Raw genomic sequence first — 19852 nt, 5'->3', positions numbered from 1 at the left:
CCCATTATCCAGCGAGACAGGGAGCTCACAGCCCCTGGCAGGGTCACTGCAGCTGAACCACGGGGCACAGCATCCTGTGATACTCACAGCCTCCTGGTTAGACTTGGATTTATTTTCTTTATCAGTGTTTTCTTTGCAAGGCAGGCACTATTGTACATGAAATGCTTAAGCACGCTGGCCTTCGGGTCACGGGCTGGCCACCACTTCAGCACAAATAAATAGTGAGGGGTATGCTGGGTTATATTCACCTCAAATAAAAATACAAAAAAACACAGCTGAAGATACTACTTGAACCAAAATAGCAGCATGTTTACTTTAGGCCTCTGGAGTGGGAGCAGGTATTGCAAGCCAAGTACAAAGAGGGCAGAGTAAGTGGCAGCAGCACTCTGATAACGAGCAAGGGAGATGAAAACAGACTCAACCAGCAGAACAAACCTTTAACAGATCTGAAAGGAGAAACCCAAGGTCTGACAATCACTTTGACATCACTGTGATTTCAGCTATATGGATGGAGAGATCACTATCTGTGTTTAAATTCCCTGAAACACTATTTCTGCAAGTTACATCTTATTCTGTAAAAAGCAGTTACACAAAACAACTCTACTCTGGCACGGTTACAGGCCCTGAATTTTAGAACATTCTAAAGTTAAATGAGAATGGGAAATTTTAATCTCAGCTAGGAGAGATAGTATTTCATACAGAGACAACATTGGCACAGGTTAGCAAAAGACAAATTGATTGAATCTCTTTCAAAAGCTTAGAAGGGTAGAAATTATCTTTTTGCACTGAGCTTACAGACATAATTTTAAAGGCAAACATCCCTGGAGGAGTGACAGTGCCATAGCCAGGTGGAAAGACGAGATTTAGGGCTGGATTGAGTTTTGTTGGCAAGCTGGAGCAGCTCCATCGATATCAGCTGTCCTGCACACCCAGGAGGTGTTTCCAGGCACCACAGAGTGGCCTCAGCTCTGAGCTGGCTTTAGCAAGGAACAGCGTGGCCACCGAGGCACCACAGCCCCTGGACTCCTCCCAGCTTCCATCCCAATCCCTCACCAATCAAAGCAGCAACAATGACCTCAAAACATGCAATGGCACGTGCAAGAGAGACGCTCCACTAGATCTGGAGACAGATCAGAGCCCAGCACTTCCCAGTGCCTGCAGAAAGACACAAACCCCTGATGCCTCAAAAATGAGGCCATTCCAGAGCATTTGGCTGTCTGCTCTTGGAGAAAGAGAAGCTTACCAGTTCTCTTCAACGGGTAGCTAAAAATTAGGAAGGAAGGGAAGCAGAAAACAACACACACAGATAATTGCCTCTCCTTTCCTGTATTTCTGTCATCTTCCCATTCTGCAATGCTACAGAGCAACAGGAAAGGCCAAAGCACCCTGCACACAAAAGAAGAAAAGCTGGTCTTGCACAGGGACAAAGAAGGAGCTGCAGTGCCTGCCCCTGAAGTGCAAACAGGTTCAGACACTTTCTCTTAGGAGATAAAGTCTTTCACACACAGTTCCTCCCACAACCTCCAGCATTAAACTGCTGGGGAAGGAAGGAAGGATGTGCTGAGAGAATATTGTACATTTGCATCAGGCCCTTTGATGGGGTGAACAGCTCTGTGTCCCCTGTATTAAAGGGGTGATTAAGTGCACAGACATGCTGGAAATTCATTTTTTAAAAGTGGAGGGTTTGGGGTTTGATTTTGTTTTTTGACACAGAATCCTTCCCTTGGGACAACTTGTTCTTTCTATCCACTGAGGGGAAATCCAGAATTGCCAGCCCAAGCTGAGTGAAGACACTTCTAACCCCTTGACTCCCCAAGTGCCTCTGGATTTTCGTAATCACTTATCACAGAAACTCCTGAGCTGGAAGGGCCACACAAGGATCATTCAGTCCCAACCCCTGTCCCTGCCCAGACACCCCAACAACCCCACCTTGTCCCTGAGAGCATTGTCCAAATGCTCCTGGAGCTCTGTGGGGCCGTGCCCATGCCCTGGGGAGCCTGGGCAGTGCCCAGCAGCCTCTGGGGGAAAAAGCTTTCCTGATCTCCAACCTAAACCCCTCCAGACATAGCTGCACCCTTCCCTGGGGTAATGGTGACGGTGATTAAATGATCCCTTCTCACAAAGCCCAGTGCAGACCCAGAACCAGAACAGGTCAAGCACAGGCTTTTCCATTTTTGGCACAGCTCTCTCCAGAGGACGCAGTTTCACCACTGAAGTACAAACTGACAGCTGAGAGCAAGAAAATAATTCAGTGGCATGGAGAGAGACAGCTCAGCAGATCAGCACACCAACACTGCTGCTGGGAAAGCGCTCTGCAGAGCCCAGGCAGGGCAACACCCCTGGGTAACTCTCAGAAATGCTTCATGACTCTCACTGCTTCCTTGGAAAACTTCCAGAAGTACAAAAAATACAGGAATTCCCAGCTTCAGCTTGGGAGAAGGGTCACATTCTTTTTAGGACAGCTTAGAGAGACCGGTGTCCACCGCAGACATTATGTTGAACCATCACCAGTGCCACTGTTTTCCCCTCATTCCAACCCAGGTTTCCCCTGCACAAAAGGGTCACAGAGCACACACACATCTTCCCAAGGTCCCCACTCAGAAGTGGGTGCTGACAAAGCCCCTCACATGAAGGGGGACACAGAAACCCAGCAGGAGGCTTCCCTAAAAGATTATTGGTGGCCCAAGGGGATAAACAGGTCCCTGTCTGCCTGTGCTGCTGCAGATGAGCCACGAGGCAAGAAATCCACACATTCCTTCTGTCAACAAGGATTTGGGATGATCTGAGCGAGGATCCCCAGCCCAAGCTGCTCACATTATCCCGAGGCTCACTCCCTCCACGCATGAGAACAGGGAATAAATGACCTCCCTGTGCAGGAGGCTCAGCTGTTCACTGATTCCAGAGAGCTGGAGCATCTGCAGCAGGCAGATCTCCCGAGGCACTTCACGTCCTGCCAGTCCCAATTCCCCACAGCATGATTCCCACTAGGGTGCCCCTGCCTCCTCCACAGGATTTGGATCCTACAGGCTCTCAGCAGAGCTCCAATCCTTCTGGGAAAACATTTTTTCCTCTTTCTTGTCCATCCACACCCCTTTGGTTTTGCCCCCCAGCCAGGATGAAGCAAACAGGTCAGGCAAGAGCCAGGCTCAAGGATGTCCTTCCACGCTTCCAGCACAAGGAACGACCTGAAGCATAATTTCTCTTCAAAAAAAATTTGGGTTCTCTGCAGAAAAACTATGGATTTGCTCCTACAGCTACACCAAGCTAAGAGTTTGGTTTCAAGCACAGGGTTCAGTCCCCTTTGCTGCTGTCTCTCCTGCTCCCACTGCAGGGCAAAAGGAGGCAATGGAGAAAGCACTGACAAAAAAAAAAAAAAAAAAAAAAAAGAACTTGTAACATGCTCCATTGGAATGGAATGGTCCAAGGCAGCAAGAAGGTACCAGAGCAAGCCCTGGTTTCATGTCTGAGCTCTGCAGGGACACAGGGCCAGCTCAAGAAACCAAACTGGAGGGGCCAGGGCCAGAAGCAGCCACAGAAGCTCAGCCAGGAGGCAGCAAGTGTCCAAGGAAGTGGGCAAACTCACCTGGCCAGAGTTCCAGGTGAGAACTGGGGCACACGGGAGAAGCCCCCAGCAGCCACATCCACTGCCCCCGGAGCTCCTGGGGACTGGAACAGCAGTTTAGTTCTGTGAAACAGTCAGGAACACCAGAGAGCCCTGCGGGGCCGATGGGGGCAGATAAAGCCTACCTGGAGAGGGGCTAAGGCAAGGAGATGACTCCCTGCCACAAAAATGCAGACAGCTTATCTGTCAGACCCCGGGGGGTCCCTCTGAGGGATGTTTTCCCTTCTTTTTCCGGGAAGAGAAAGGAGAGGGGAGTGTCTTTTGGCACTCTTAGTTAAAAATACAGAGCAGACTTTCTCCCTGCTGGCCAGACCTACAAGCACTCCTTCCTTGACTCCCCCCTCCAGGTGCCTCCTCGCTGTCCCCCTGCCTCTCTCACCCCTGCACAAGGCCAGAGGAAGGACATGGGTGAAGATTCCAGCCTCAGAGGGGAGAAAAGGCAAGGAAAAGGGATGGCCCGTGGGATCTGTCAGTTAAGTCAAGCGTTTGAATTCACAACTGCAAGCAAGCACTACACAGGTACACTTTTACCTGGCTTGACTCAGGGGTGCCCATACTCACAGGATTTTTTTACAGGGTCTGCTGTCTTACAAACAGAGCCCAGCTCTGCTTCTGAGAGCTTTGGGGACACTTCTCTCCCTCTCTGTGGAAGAGCTGTTTAATGTCTCTGCTGGTGACAAGGACAGTGGGGCTGATGGCACTGAGCTCGGTGGTGGTGGCACACACCAGAGGGAAGGGATGGCACATCCAGAGGGGCCTGGGTGGGCTGCAGAGGTGGCCCTGGGACAACCTGGGCATGTTCAATAAAGCCAAGGGCTGCACCTGGGTCGGGGCAGTGCCAAGGACAAACACAGGCTGGGAGAGAATGAACTTCCCAGTGCCAGAGGGCAGGGAGGGATGGGATACTGGGGAGGAATCCTTCCCTGTGGCTGTGGCTGCCCCTGGGTCCCTGGCAGTGCCCAAGGCCAGGCTGCAGGGACTGCGGGAGCTTTTACGCTGCACTGCATTCACCCTTCACCTCAGCACACACACATAAAAAAACAATAAATAAATAAACCAAAGCAACCCCAGCCCAGCCACAGCGTGGGTGTGGCCACCAGCTGGGCTGCTGGTCAACACCATCCAAGCCTTTTCTTGAGCCATCACAAGCCTCACACAACACACACCTGACAGACACGATGCCATCTGCCCATTTTCATATTCCCCAGAGAGAAACTCATGCAGTCCTCTCAAAACCTGATGCACATGGTTAAAAACCAAGAGAGAGGCTCCCTCTGGGAAAACCAAAAAAACCTTGCTAAATAGGCTGCAAAATCCCCCCCAACACACATTCCTGGAAGCTGGGGGAGCATTTTGGAGAAGTGTCAGTAGCACCTGCCCAGGTCTGTCCTCATGCCTAGGACAGAAGGATCTGGCACTATTTAGTCCCTTCATATTACAAATACAGAAATACAGATGTATTTCAGAGTGGAAGAAAATTCAGAATGCCTTCACGGGAAGGGGGAGCTGCACAAAGAGCTCCAGGTTCACCCAGGTTGAGCTCACCCCAAATCCTGCCCCAGCAGGTACCTCCAAACACCTACGAGTGGCCAAAGGAAAAATGTCCTTTTATTCCCCCAATCTTCTGAAGCCTTCCTGTGATGCAAACCAGAACATGGCCCTGAAATCACGTGCTGCCAACAAATAATTTCCACATGTAGAAGAGAAGTAGGAATTTCACACCAATTCCAAGTTGAAAGCTAAACAGCTTTAATTTGGGACACAAGGACAAAAACGTGCATTGCCAACAAGTAATTGCCCAAGGCAAAACAGGGCCCTCAGCCTCTCCCACACAACCCTTTTTGAGAGGACAGAGGCACATCAGGAGGGTTCCAGTGCAATAATTACAATTAATCCATTACTGAATCTCCTAATCACTCCCGGGCAAACACTGTTCTCAGACATTTGTAAAGCACAGAATCCTCCAGGTTGGAAAAGCCCTCCCAGGCCATGGAGTCTGACCTGTGTCTGATCCCCACCTTGTCACAGCCCTGATGCCACATCCAGGCCTTCCTACCTTCCTGGACATCCATTCCAACCTCTGATCGTTCTGTGAAGAAATCCTGCAGATGCCCAACCTGAACCTCCATAAATGACACATTCCTTCTCAAACCATCCTACTCAGGAAAATTTCACCGAGAAAAGAAATTGGATAACACCCAGGTAACACCAGTGGCTTCACTGAAATCTCCAGGAAAAGCAGATTCTCAGCCAAGGCCCAGAAGCTCCCCCACATTGTGGGGGTCCCACCCTCCCATCCAGCTCCTTGAGATCATGGTCCATGAGCTGCTCCAGCAACTGGACATGCAGAACCCCCAGCAAGCCCCTCTTACTCAGTATATTCCACCTAACACACACAGAGAGCAGACTGAAACAGGCAGGGAATGACTTTAACCACCCCATGGGACACAATAACTCTGTGTTACCAACACAGTCTGAGAGCAGACAAGGGTAAGAACAGAAATTCTGGCAGTTTTTGTGACACTTCAGTTCTGTGTCTCACGTGGCACGTTTAGGAAAGACCTCAAACTCATTTTTTTCTTTGCTTTATTACCAGAGGAAAAGAAAATATTCCAGCATGGGAGCCCTGAAGCTAAAATGAAACTCCTGTAATTTGGGTTCAGCAGAAGTTGGTACAATTCAGATCCCAGCCACAATGAGAGGTCTCCAGCATTATCAACTGTCAACAATTACTGCTGGCCAGCACACAAACCAGCTTTGTTCTCCACTGGAAGCCACAAATGCAAGCAGCAGTAATTGCTACCAAAGGCAAAACACACAAAAACCCCGGCCAGGCCACGCAAAATAACTCTCCAAAGAGGAATACAGGAATGGACACACAGCTCTTGCCACCTCCACTCACAGCTTTAAAAAGCCAAGAGGAAAATCCAATAGTGTATACCCAGCAAAGCAGGGGGCTAGCGAGGAAGAAGGATCCTAAAAAGACACTTGTTAACGATCAGGAGTTGAATGCACGTTTAATGGAACATCCTGTTCATTAGTGATGGAATTGCATTAGTCCTTGAAGGGAAAGCGACACACGGAAGAGACAAAACGCAATCAGTTTCTCCTGGAACTGCACACACTGCCAAGTGAGCCTCAGCAAGCTCATCCCAACCCGTATTAAACCCCAAATCAATTAATACTAATTGCTCACCTTATTTTCACAGAGGGATCGCCGCACTCCAGCGAGCCTCAATAAAAAAGCGAAGTCAAAAGGCGATTTGTTCAAAAGCAACTCACTCGCCTGGCGCTTTTATCTTCGTTTAGCTGTGCGTTTCATTAGGCTGGCAGGTGATTCTGCCAGCTCCAGTGCCCTGCCTCACAGCCACCCCTGGGCAAAGGGGCAGCACCAGCCCGTCCTGCTGCTAGAACTCACAGAATAAACAAAGTTGTACGAGTCACGGGAGAAATCCCAAAGATCCCAAAAAAACCCTTCACTGCCAGATCTGCCAAGGTGTCAGTGTGCCTCTGCCAGGACACGGGCATGGCCAAGCCAGGAAATGTGTTTTAGTAGAAACAAGCCAGGGTTTATGTTCACAGAACCCTGGGATGGCTGGGATCTCTGAGATCACCCAGCCAACCTCTCTGCCAAGGCAGGGTCATCTGGAGCAGGAATTTGGGATTTTGGGGATGTCTCCAGGTCTCCAGGCCCTCCCTGGGCAGCTGTTCCAGGGCTCTGCCCCCTCCATGGACAGAAGTTCTCCCTCAGGTTGAGGTGGAACTTCGTTGTGTGTCAGTTCATGGGCATTACAAACACCAAACCCTCCGGATCAAAACCCACTGCCACCCCCAAAAGCCTGATGGCACCACGACGTTAGATTAAGTGGAAGAGTTAACTGCACTCAGCTCTCTCTGCCGGGTTTTTTTTTTTCCTTCCTGTGCTCCTGCAGATTTTAAAGTGCAACTGCAACTGCATCACACCTGCCCAGACATCAGGGAAGGTTTCTGGAGGAGGAACAAGCTACAGACGGAGGCCTCCAGCAAGTCCTGCAGGTAGGAATGCAGAAATGCAGCTAGGGCATGAATTTAGGCTTTCATGGACGTTCCAAAGAGCACAGAAACGCCAGGAACTCGCTGGGTGGTCAGGAAGCAGGACTCTCAAGGTTTCAGACACACTTCCCATAAGCAAGCTGAGGTGAGGGGCTGGTGCAGCCCAAGAGAGCCCTGCTGGAACAAGGAGGGACAGGCTTTTTGTCCACGGCCTGCTGGTGACCGAGGGCAGCAACTTCCAGGGAAAATCCCAGCAGAGTTCAGTGGAGAGATGGAGTGGAAGGGCTGGAGAGGCCATTCCTCCCCAAGCAAGGCTAAGATTTGCCTTGGAAGAGGCAAAGTGTGATGGGCTGGGGTATGGGACCATTAGAAACAACAAAAGCTGCCTGCTGCTCCAGCAATGGATGGGTCCCCCGGACAAGCAGGAACTGGATCCCAGCAGGAATTGCCCTGGCTTGCTGAGAGCTGTGTGTCTGGCTGAGCACTGCTTCTGAGGGAGGCTGCAAAGCCAGAGGGAGGGCTGAATCCCTGACAAATCTACCAGGTTAGAGTAAAACACAAAAATATATTAAAAAAAAAAAAAAGGGGGGGGGAGGTGGGGAATCAAAAAACCCAAAAGCCAAGCAAAACTTTCCTAATGCTGCTGGCTTTCTGCACACTTCCTCCTGCAGATCAGACAGGCAAGACACAGGCAGCCAGGGTATTCGTGTTCTTGCAGAGGAGTGCTGGTGCAGCAGGAAAAATCGTGGGCAAAGAATTCCGCCGCAGCTTTCTGGCACGAGGCTTTACATCTCCAGATAGAAGATGTTTTGAGTGAGAGATGAGAGATGTTTTCCAGCTGTGGTTTAACTGGAGCCCAGAGACGTTCAGCTGCTCCATAAAGGTAGTTCCAAGAGCACTTTTTGACAACAAAGGGAGAGGAAACTCCAGTCATCTGATCGCGCTTTTGTCAGGCAGTCTGAGCGCTGACTGAGGCACGATGAGACGGGTCACTCAGCAGGGAAAAAGATTTCTTTCTTTAGGAGCTTGGTTTGGGGCGAGCCCACAGCAGCAGGACTGGGAGAGCGGGGATTTGGCCCCTCCACCAGCAGTGCCAAGGGAAGGCAGACCTGCCCCGCAGCAAGGCACGCAATTAGGCAGAGCAAACGAGTTGTCAATAAACCCTTGAGCGTTCAATGAGATGTTGCTAATGGGGAGGTAAATGTACACTGTCAGAATCCCTGCCATGAGGGCAACAATCCCCAAGTTATGCTTGATGTTTCTGTGATGAAGCTATTTTCAGTTGCTTTGACTCTTCTTCAGGAAAGGCAGTCTTGGAATTAAAAAAAAAAAAATTAAAAAAAAGAAGTCACGACTGTTCTGAGCTGAGATGCACACACTTAATCAGTCCAGGTGTTTAAATTATTTATCCACGAGGAGGAAAACTGTACTAATCTTAGGCACAGCGCATATGAAGGGGAAAAACAGACACAAAGGCATGCCAAACGCTGTGATGCAGCAGAGAATCCTCTCCTCACACACAAGGTAACTGTGGCCAGAGGTGTCCCAAGTGTTTGTTACTGCAGCCTGGGCTGCAAAATTCAAAACACAGATCTGCTGCCACCAGAAGAAAGGTTTCCCGACTGGGAGGTGAAATTACTTTTTTCAGCCAGCACAAAGCCCTAGTCCAAAGTTGGTACTTTGCCTAGCTGGAAAGGGCAGAACTAAAACTGGGCTTTTCTCAAACCCAGTGTCCGGGGGAGAGCACAGCACTTCAGGAATTGCTCTGCCCCAAGTGAGTGCTCAGGAGCAGCCCGTCCCTCCTCATCACCAACCCAGGGAAAGCAGCCTTGCCTCCCCTCTCCCCTCTGATCTGAGCTTCTCCTCCTCCCTCTCACCTGCAGCCAAAGCTGCAGGGAGACTTCCCCGTTGGAAGATACCCGGCATAGCCCACTGCAGCCTTGCTCCAAACTAAAATCCCTTCCCACATCACAAAGCTTGGGCTGAGCACAGAGAAGGAAAAACCTTCACCTTTCCTGAAAGCGACTCGGGGAGAAGTTCAAGGTATTGCAGCTCCCTTCCAGCTGCTGTTTCCATCATTTTGTTTCTCTAATCTGGGCAGCACACCAAAGATCACAAGGTTTGGGGTTTAAGTTTCATTTCAAAAACATCTCGTAGGAGAAGAATCGCTCCTCCATTTTATTAAGCGAAGCCCATAGGCTGCTGACAGGGCGGCTGCAGGCGGCAGCATCAGTGGGACATGACACACTTGGTAAATATGGGAAGAGGAAGACACCGAGCTGGAAGGCTACTCATAAAAACAGAGAGGAAGACCCCTGAGACACTCGCTTTGTAATTCCTTTTGACACAAGCCAACACTTAAAGTCTCCTGGCTGAGTTTCCCCGAGAAACCTACAAAGCACTTTACAGCATCGTTGCTCAAAGCAATGCAAGTACCCAGCAGGTCCATTTCCAAGGGAATGTTGTGCTTGCTCCTGACACAACACTTCACTGAACGAGGCGAAACCAACAAGGGAGCGACACCCGCTGCTCGGAAAGTAACGCGGGCTCTAACTGAGCTGCACTGGGAAAGCGACTCGTTATACCCAAAGTCCTTGAAATTACTGCTCAGGGAAGTGTCTGGGGGACACTGCAAGAGGAGCACGGCTTCACAGGCAGCAGCAGCCCAAGGGGAGAGCAAAGAGAAGGAAATAAAAAAAATAATAATAACAGACCAGCCTTCGGCACCACGGCATGCCCAGCTGCCCCCAGGTATCCTGAGCCCCACTCCTTTTTCCAGCCTTCATTTGATGATTGCTTTCAGCTGACATCAGCCTTTTTACACTGCTTTCCCAGATTGTATTTTTGTCACTAGTTCTGGACAGAGACGAGATCACAGAGCCACAGAATCTCCTGAGCTGGAAGGGCCCCACCAGGGCCATCCAGCCCAGCCCTGCCCTGCACAGACACCCCAACAATCCCACCCTGGGCATCCCTGGCAGCTCTGTGGGGCTGTGGGCAGTGCCCAGCACCCCCTAATATCCAACACAAACCTCCCTGGCACAGCTCCAGCCCTTCCCTGTCACTGTCCCAGGGAGCAGAGATCACAGCTGCCCCTCTGGAGGAAGCTGCAGACCCCAGGGAGATTCCCCTCAGTCTCCTCTCCTCCAGCTGAACATTCCAAGTGCCCTCAGCTGCTCCTTGTGTGGCCCCTGCAGACCCTTCACCACCCTCCTGTCCCTCCTTTGGGCACTCTCCAACAGCTGGAGACCTTTTTTATGTTGTGGTGTGCAAAATTACCCCCACTCAACAGAGCACATGTCATTCCTTTTCGTCTTTTTTCACTTGGGATTTTTTTTTTTGGTGGATTATTTAGTTTTTTTTTACTTAAAGTGCCTTTTGCTTTAACTCTAAGCATAATTACTTTGGGGGCTGACATTTCCCATCCCAGTTTTTGTGGCAGAGGTACACACCTGAAGAAGATCTGCTTGGTCGTTCAGGGCTTTTAAACACGTCCTCAGATAAGCACAGCTGTGTTTTTAACAGTAGCTGAGATTAGAGAATTTAAGAAAGGAAAATTTGATATAACATTTCATGCTTTAGTTAACAGTCTTCCAAGACACAAAGCTGCTCCAGTTGCTCTGGAAACTGTAACTTGGACACAACCATGCAGATACATCAGCCCCCTGGCTATAAATGAAACCACTTTAGCAACACTGCACATTTGTATGACAAACATTTATTAAAGCAAGCGTTGCATCCCCATCCTCCTATAGCAAGGGCACATCCCGTGGTCCTCCACAGCAGAGCACAGCCCTGGGTCTCCTTTGAGCTCTGAGGAGAGTCAGGGGGGCTGTGGGTCTACCACTGAAATAACAACCCCCCAGGTAAGGGAGAAAGGGGAAGCACGGGTGGGTGTCTGAGGGATACACCATGGACGTGCCTCTCACACCCCAGGCACGGCAGCAGCACCCAAAGGAGGGCTCGGAAGACAAAGGGACACGGTGGGATTGGGTGCACACACCCCTGGCCCAGGAGAAGGCTGGGAATTTATTATTCCTGTCCCCAGGAAGCTGGGAACAGAGCAAGAGCAGCCCCTGGGAGGGGGATGCTCAAACAGCGAGCAGGAGGAAGGAGCGAGGGGCGCTCGCGGAGGAGGACTGGACACGGCACCACACCAGATGCCAGCCACATGGGCTTTTTTAAAAACAGGGGGAAATATTCCATACACAAACCACGGCCCGAGTGCTGGTTGCTGTGGAAACCATAACTTTGAATTCAGTGGCTAAAACCCAGCACTGCTATTTATACCGCGCTCCTCACTACAGCACGAGAACTTCGCCCGGGAAGCAGAGCTCTGGTACTCACAAACGTGGCTCTCCCCCGTTACACGCACTGATCAACCCCAAACCAGGCAGCACAAGGCTTTCCCAATGCTCCTCGCCACTGGAGGGCTACACAGCACCATCATCACCTCTGATAGGCAAAGAAAACCCCACCAGGGCCTTTCCTCTCCCAAGCAAGACCAGCTGAATCCCTGGATGGACATGGGGCAGGAGTCGTTGGATTCTGCTCCGGTCAAGAGCACCCAGAGACACCACAAAGGCCGTTTCAAACAGCAGTTTATCTGGTCTCCCTCGAGGCAAATTCCAGTCAGCATCACCTGAGATTATGCAGGGCCAGAGCCCAAAGCCAGTTACCATTAGAGATGACAAGCATTCGTGTAAGAGCTCCAGAATATCGCCTTTAATATCCCGGAGAGCGTAACTGGGTCATTAATGCAAGAATAACAACAACAGCAGAAAGGCTGCAGAATAAACCATTCTGGGGAGAAAGCCCTGTCACAACAAGCATTTTCAAGCTGCTCTGCTGTCAGAGAAGGAAATGGCTTTTTCCTCCATGGGAATCATGACTCTGGGGCAGCAAGTGCTCCCAAAGTGGGAACAGGAGTGATCTGCCTGCAGCCAAAGCTGAGGTGAGCCAACTATGCTACATTCCTTTCCCACCTCCACCATTGCAGGGTCTGGAAGGGAAGAAACAGCCCCACTCATTCCCCACACACTCCCCAGTCCCGTTTTCCCCTGAGCAGGACAAAGGTGCAAGCGCAGCACAGCCAATAACCATCACAGGCTGACCATCCCCTTCCAAGACCCTCCCCAGGACCTCTTGGGCACCTCTCGGCCCCCAAACCACTGCAGAAGGGCAAAGAAGGCAAAAAAGCTGGGAGGGAGCCACACTCGCCAAGGTCACCCACACCTTCAGAATCCCACGGGACCGTCCCATCCCTGCGGCTCCCTGGGAAGCAGCAAGGACAGCAGCTCCGTGCAATCCAACAGCAACACCCTGCCTGCCCAAGGCAGGGTTTTCCAGGGCAAGGGCAGCCAGGACTGCACAGGGACAGCAGACAAGCTCCAGGAGCTGCCAAGCCAGGAAGGGTGGCAGGAAGTTGCTCTCTGTGGGACTGGGCCCTTACAGCACAGGTGAAGGCAGTCTCCTCTGCCCTTGCTCAATAATTTACATCACAGCACTGAAGTGTCGTTGTAAAAGACAGGAGCGTTTTAATAATACAGGAAGGGGGAAAGATGCTCTAATCTCAGACACCCAACTGATCGCTCTACAGATCCCAGCCTCCCCTGATTTATTCCAATACATTCTTTTATCAGAATTTCAAAATGATTAACAACTCCCGAGTGCTACTATTCCGTAGCCCTGGTCAGCTCCCGCTAGCCCAGCCCTCGGGATGCCCCGATCAAGCGGGAACGGAGGGCCATTGACGAGGAACAACAACACGCCAGCTTCCCCCAGCGCTTCCCAAGCCAACGCGGCAGCGCTGGGCACACGCACCGGTTCCTGCCGTGCCACCGGGACCGCGCTGGGGCCAGCGCTGCCCGCGGACCCCAGGGCTGCCAGCATCCCTCGGGACCCGCAACTCCCGCGGGGCAGCGCTTCCCGTGGGTCCCCGGCCTGCGAGCATCCCCCGGGAGCCGCAGCTCCGGGCCGTGCCCGCCTCCGGCGACCCCGCGGCCGGGGCGGGCACCTCACCTGCCCCGCTCCGCTCACCTGTGCGCGCCTCGGCCCGCGCTTCACCGGCGGGGCAGGCACCGGGCTCCGGCCGGCGCCGGAGGTCCCGCAGTCCCTGCGGGGTCCGGCGGGGACATTTCCAGCACAGCAGCCCCGGCGCTCCGGGAGGCTGCGGCAGGGCCGGCTCGGCACCCGCCGCACGCCCCCCGCGCCGAGCGGAGCGGAGCGGCGGCGGAGCGGGGATGGGGCCGCCCGCGATGCCCCGGCGCGGGGCGCTCCGGCGATGCGGGGACGCCACCGGACGCGCACTCACCTGCACGGCGCCGGGGTCGCCGCCGCCACCGCGGGCGGCGGACGGTCGGTCGGTGGGTAGGTGGCCTGTCGGCGATGGGCGGCAGGCGGGCGGTGGCCGCGGGCCCGTCGCTGGCCGGGGGTCGCCGCCCGCCCCGGGAGCCGCTCCCCGGTGCCCGCCGGGCGCCCGCGGCTCAGCGCGCGCCGCCGCCGAGGGGCGCCGCTGCCGCCTCGAGCCCTCCGCCCGCCGCGGCCGGCGCCGCCCATTGGCCGAGCCGCGCGTCAATCCGGGCCGCGCCGGCCAATGGGCGGCGGCGGCGGCGGCGGCGGGGCCTTTGGAGTCGGGGAGCGCCGCGCGTGACAATGGGCGCGCGCGGGAGGGGCGGGCCGCGGGAGCGGGAGCGCGGCGCGCGCGCCGGGGCTCGGCCAATCGCGGCGCGGTGCGCGCGGGGCGCGCGGCGGGCGCGCGGAGCCCCGGGCCGGCCCCTCCCGCGGCCCCTCAGAGACCCTCAGAGCCCCTCAGAGCCTCTCAGCGCCCCTCAGAGCCTCCCCGCGGCCCCTCAGAGCCCCTCAGAGCCCCTCAGAGCCCCCCCGCGGCCCCTCAGAGCCCCTCAGAGCCTCTCAGCGCCCCTCAGAGCCTCCCCGCGGCCCCTCAGAGCCCCTCAGAGCCCCTCAGAGCCTCCCCGCGGCCCCTCAGAGCCCCTCAGAGCCCCTCAGAGCCTCCCCGCGGCCCCTCAGCGCCCCTCAGAGCCTCTCAGAGCCCCTCAGAGCCCCTCAGAGCCTCCCCGCGGCCCCTCAGAGCCTCTCAGAGCCCCTCAGAGCCCTTCAGCGGCCCTCAGAGCCTCCCCGCGGCCCCTCAGCGCCCCTCAGAGCCCCTCAGCGCCCCGGCGGCGGCGGCCTCGGCTCCCCCCGCTGCCACTGCCGCTCCTGCCAAGCCCTCCCCAGCGGTCGGGATGAAGGAAACCCTCTCTCACACATCGCCCTCCGAGCGCCAGCGAGCCGGGCGCTGCTTTATTGTTGGCCAGGGGGTGCGCGGCTGGGCGCCCGGCAGAGTTCCAGCCTCCGCACAGGCGCGGATGCAGAAGCTGTTCCCCTATTCATGCGTTTCATCCAATAATGGCATTTCTAAATCACACCGCTCTCTTTCATTAATTAGTATTCCATCCTACTGGTTATTGATTGCTCACGTCATGTTAATTAGTCCATATTCTTAGTCTTTTTATTATCTACTTCCTCCAGCAGGGCTTTTCCAAGATATCTACTGACTCTTTTTTTTTTTTTAGTCTCTTCTTTACCTTCTGTTTTCTGCAAAACGTCCTTGTGGTCTGTAAATTCTGCATTCCAGACGTCCAAGTACACCAATCCATCTTCCTCTCCCAGGCTCTGGTCACTGGAGCACATCAGAGTTCGTTCGTCAGAAGTGAAAGTTTCAGTCATTCTGCCCATAAGCCACTAAAGTAGCTTATGACAGCTTCGCTAAATGCTGGCTAGGATTAATCCAGGAATAACAGACGATAATTAATATACATATGGGTTATGATAAATTAAAAACAATTAATTTGAAAGTTAATTAAAGCCATTAACTAAAATGATAACGCTCTATCGTTTCTGACAATGCTCTGGGGAGCTGCTTGAGGCACCCTCTCCTCCCTGGCTCCTGACCCCAGGACCAGTGCTGAGCTTTCCCCACCTCTGCCTCTGTCCCAAAATGCCGAATTCCCTTAAATAGCATGATCTGTGATGTTTGATCTTTGTACACTCTCAAACCTAATCAAGATATAATCCCAGAAACAGAGAGCAGCCAACGAGCTCTAGGTGATACCCAGGTGTTAGAAAAACAAATCACTTGCTAGGACGTAGGGCTGGACGTGTTTCCATGATGTCAGACGCAGGGGAGGTGAGCGAAGCTCGGGAAGAAGGACGTGCCTCCGATGCAGAAGGACATTTGGCAGAACCCCCACGATAAGGAAGAAGCTCATAAAAGTAACTGTGGAGAATGAGCTCCCGCTGGGGGAAAAAAAAAGGGAATTCTGGGAGGGCAGATCGTGAGCAGCAGCTCCAAAACCCCACCGACCCAAAAGAAGAGGAGCCCCGAGCACGGGAATGAGCAGAAGCCAGAGAATCATTAACCAAGAGACGACAGAGCAGTAATTAATAAGAGAACTGTGTAACTTGTACCAGAGAACATGAATGCCTTTGTTTGCACCATGTGGGACACAGCTCACCCGGGCTCTGCGAGCACTTGGATTTTGTTAAGCCTCAGCTCCAGCCCAGAAAAGCACATTTTATAATGCACTAATAAATAAACATGAGCTCTGTCTGAACTGACAGTGGTTTTCAACACAAAAAAAACTGGGAGCACCTCCCCAACACCTTTGAAAGTCAGAGTGGGGAAAGCCAAAGCAACCCATTGTGTATCTAATAAAGAATATTTATTTTCTAATACTGTGTGTTTGTTCTGCCTTTAAAAATCAAATACAAAATCTCAGATATCATTATTCACGTGTTGCTTGCAAATCAAGTCCAAATATTAAATGCCAGTTTTGTTCATCAAGCCACTGACTAATTACTGGCAGGTTTTAAATGGCATTACCACACCGAGCACTTTAGGCAGAGCATTTAATCAGAAGATCAAACACGGGTCCTTTCCTGACTTTGATCCCAGGTGTGCCAGGGACACAGGCGGGAATTCCTTCCCAAAATCCCGTCGAACGCTGCCCCCTGGCAGCGGGGAGCCGTTCCCCGCGTCCCGTGCCGCAGCCCGGCAGGGATGCGCAGCCCAGCGGACCCGCGGCTTGTGCGGGCGCATTCCGAACTCATCCCACCTGGTTTGCTGCTTTCCCAGGGCCTCGGCGGGCAGCGGCCGAGGCTCCTTACTCATCTGACAGCTCCAGTTACTCTGCACACCAAGCCCCGTCCCTTCATCTGCAAACCCGGGCTGTTGTGCCAAGCCCGTGCGCTGCTTGTCCCCCTCCACCTCCTCGCCGCTAATTTGGGAGCTGCTGCTTTTGTCCCGCGGTGATTGTCTGCATAAAAGGTTCGGGTTTCCTCCAAAATGTTTCCAAAGGAAGCAGAAGACGGGCCTGGGCTGAAAATTCCCCCTGAAAATACACGTCAATCACCCAGCATCAGCAAAGCTTGTTTTCAGGGAAATGCAGCGGGGGTAAAACACCTCCCCAGGGAAATCCGGAGTTTTGGAATGATTGAGCTGCACAAAGGAGAGCTGTTTCTGACAGGGGCACGCGGGAGTAGCTCAGTCAGAAACAATTTGGCAACTCCCAGTGAACACAGTAAAACCTAACTGCAAGGGAGGCAATTCCGTGATTGGAAACACGGCGCAGCATTCCTCATGCAAGAATCTGTGTGGAGGAGGAAGGCTCAGAAGCAAAGTTCTGTCTCTGCTGCAGACATTCCACTTATTAAATTTTGTAAATAAAGCCTTTTTTTCCTCTTTGTAATGCACGTTGTGGTATTTCTCCTCCACACAAAAGAATGCTCTGGCTCCGGAGCAGTGCACACCTGTACCTGAGAGACAGGAACCACCGGGGATGTTTCAAGGGAGAAGGTGGAAAAAAGGGTTAAAAAAAAAAAAACTGAGGAAACTGTTCTTTGAAAAATAGTGGTAGAGTGTGACCAGTACAAACCAGGCCATCCAAACTGGTTGGAATTAGGTCTTGTTCTGTACTGGTGAAACATGTACTTTCCTGTCAGATTTCCCTGTAGCTCACAGAAGACGCTCACCACGACCCAGAAACTGTTGCCTGATTTTTGCCTTAGAAAACAGGTAATAATGAAGGTTTCTGGATTTTATGTAAGTGACTCAGATTGGTTGCCAGCTCCATACACAGAAAATAAGTATTCCTGCTTAGTATGAATTTTTGTGAGGACAGTCTGCTCTCCTAACTGCAAAATATCCATTAGCCCTCCTAGTCCCGTAGAGAAGCTCTCCCAGGTCTCTGCATGCTTCAAAAATCAGAAAAAAAAAGCTTCCCCAGGTGTTTTTTAGCTGCTATTTCTGTCAGGCTGCAGCGAGGCTGGTAGTGGGATGACATCCTGTAGGATTATGTAAAAGAGGGAAAAGCATTTGATGAATTGCTGTCCACCCCAGCCTGTCTTTTGAGGAAGGCTGTTTGTTATCTGTGTTCTCCGGCGCTGCAGGTGAAGTGGTCTGTGAAATCAGAGTTCCCTGGATAATGGCAGAGCTGGGGCTTTCCCAGGGCTATTGCTGCCCAGCCCACAGGACACACAGAGGCAGGCAAGAGCCTTGGCTTCCAACGCCTGTTTGTTGTCAGCTTATTCGATTAAAGTCTTGCTTTCAATGCTAATTTCTGAGAATCCCAGAAGGGTTCTGCTTGGGAAGGGCCCTAAAGCCCATCCCATTCCACCCTGCCATGGCAGGGACACCCAGGCTGCTCCAAGCCCCATCCAGCCTGGCCTTGGGCACTGCCAGGGACCCAGGGGCAGCCACAGCCACAGGGAAGGATTCCTCCCCAGTATCCCATCCCTCCCTGCCCTCTGGCACTGGGAAGTTCATTCTCTCCCAGCCTGTGTTTGTCCTTGGCACTGCCCCGACCCAGGTGCAGCCCTTGGCTTTATTGAACATGCCCAGGCTGTCCCAGGGCCACCTCTGCAGCCCACCCAGGCCCCTCTGGATGTGCCATCCCTTCCCTCTGGTATGTGCCACCACCACCGAGCTCAGTGCCATCAGCCCCACTGTCCTTGTCACCAGCAGAGACATTAAATAGTTCTCCCACAGGAAAACAGTTGGGCTCAGTGATCCCCAGGGACTTTTCCAACCTAAACAATTCCATGATTCTATGTACAGAGGCACACAGCTGCTTGTGAAAGGCACAGGAGAGAGTGCCCCCAGCCCTCCTGGCTGCATCACTAGCCCAGAGCTTTTCTTCCTCAAATATTAATGTTTCCCTGATTACCTGCTGCTTATGGGAAGGTGACTGTGCCCGTGCACTCCTCTGAATAATTCATTTAAAATATGAAAGCCAGACAGAAGTGACCTTTTACTTATCAGTGGGTTATAGCATGGTCTGTCCAATGCATCCTTGCCCAGTGAGGGAAGCACTGGGAAGCATTCCCAACATCCCAGTGCTTTGGGGATAGCAGTGTGGAGGGCAAAACCAGTGCCAGAGCTGTTAGAGAGCCTCTTCTCCCATGTGTGTGTCCGTGTGGAGTGGGGGAGGAAGGCAGGAACTGCAGGGAGGACCGGGAGGCAGGGCAGTGAGCTGCCCCTCAATTTATCTGTGCTTTTGAGCCACACTCAGCAGCATTGCTTCTGCAGGGCCTGTGAGCAATGGGGTCACTGCCTTGCCTCCAAATGAACAAATTAAACCAACAGTGCACACCTGGGCCGTTTGTACTCCTGCTACCTGTGGTGCCACTCGCTTTAAAATCCTTTTTCCCCAGACAGATTGGTTTCATGTCCATGGATGGTGTTTTCCCCCACAAACACAAGCCCTTATGCCCTTTGTTTTTATCACAGTCTGTGCACGATGCCATGTAAAGATCTGCTCTGGGTCCCCAGAGGAATTAGAGCAATAATTTCTACTGCTGTGAAAGCTTCTGGATCTTTCTCCAGACTTGTTGTTTTTAACCCTTGCAAGACAGATTGTCTCCTCCACAAAACTATGAGCTACCCTCCACAGATCCTGTGGGACATGGAAGGAGGTTTTTTTTCTTCTTTCCACAGTTTATGTAGCCACACAGTCCAAGATTCATCAAGGTGTGCCCAATTTATAAAACTAGATAGAAAAGGACTTTTATTTTTGTGGAGCTGATCAGCCTAGATCATTCCTTCCCTTTGTTTCCTCAGACCCCTCACTTGTAAAAGTTTTTTTTGGGGGGGGGAGGGTTTTTTTTGTTTGCTTTTTGTGTTTTTTTTGTTGTTTTTGC

The 19852-nt window shown here is 52.4% G+C and overlaps 1 protein-coding gene across 8 annotated transcripts in view; it reads right to left on the bottom strand.

The window, feature by feature from the left end:
- Nucleotides 1-14092, bottom strand: part of TIAM1 (TIAM Rac1 associated GEF 1) — a 156513-nt gene extending 142421 nt beyond the window's left edge. For 4 of the 8 annotated variants that reach the window (XM_053934439.1, XM_053934440.1, XM_053934442.1 and 1 more), the window contains exon 1: nucleotides 13968-14041. The gene's annotated coding sequence lies outside the window, so the exon portion shown is untranslated. Of the gene's footprint in view, nucleotides 1-13967 lie in introns of all 8 variants that reach the window. The other 4 variants (XM_053934447.1, XM_053934441.1, XM_053934444.1 and 1 more) reach the window with 4 other exon arrangements.
- Nucleotides 14093-19852: the final 5760 nt, after the last annotated feature.

The sequence above is a fragment of the Vidua chalybeata genome, chromosome 2, assembly GCF_026979565.1.
Source record: "Vidua chalybeata isolate OUT-0048 chromosome 2, bVidCha1 merged haplotype, whole genome shotgun sequence".
NCBI classification, from domain to species: Eukaryota; Metazoa; Chordata; class Aves; order Passeriformes; family Viduidae; genus Vidua; species Vidua chalybeata.
This window is presented reverse-complemented; position numbering and strand designations above follow the sequence as displayed.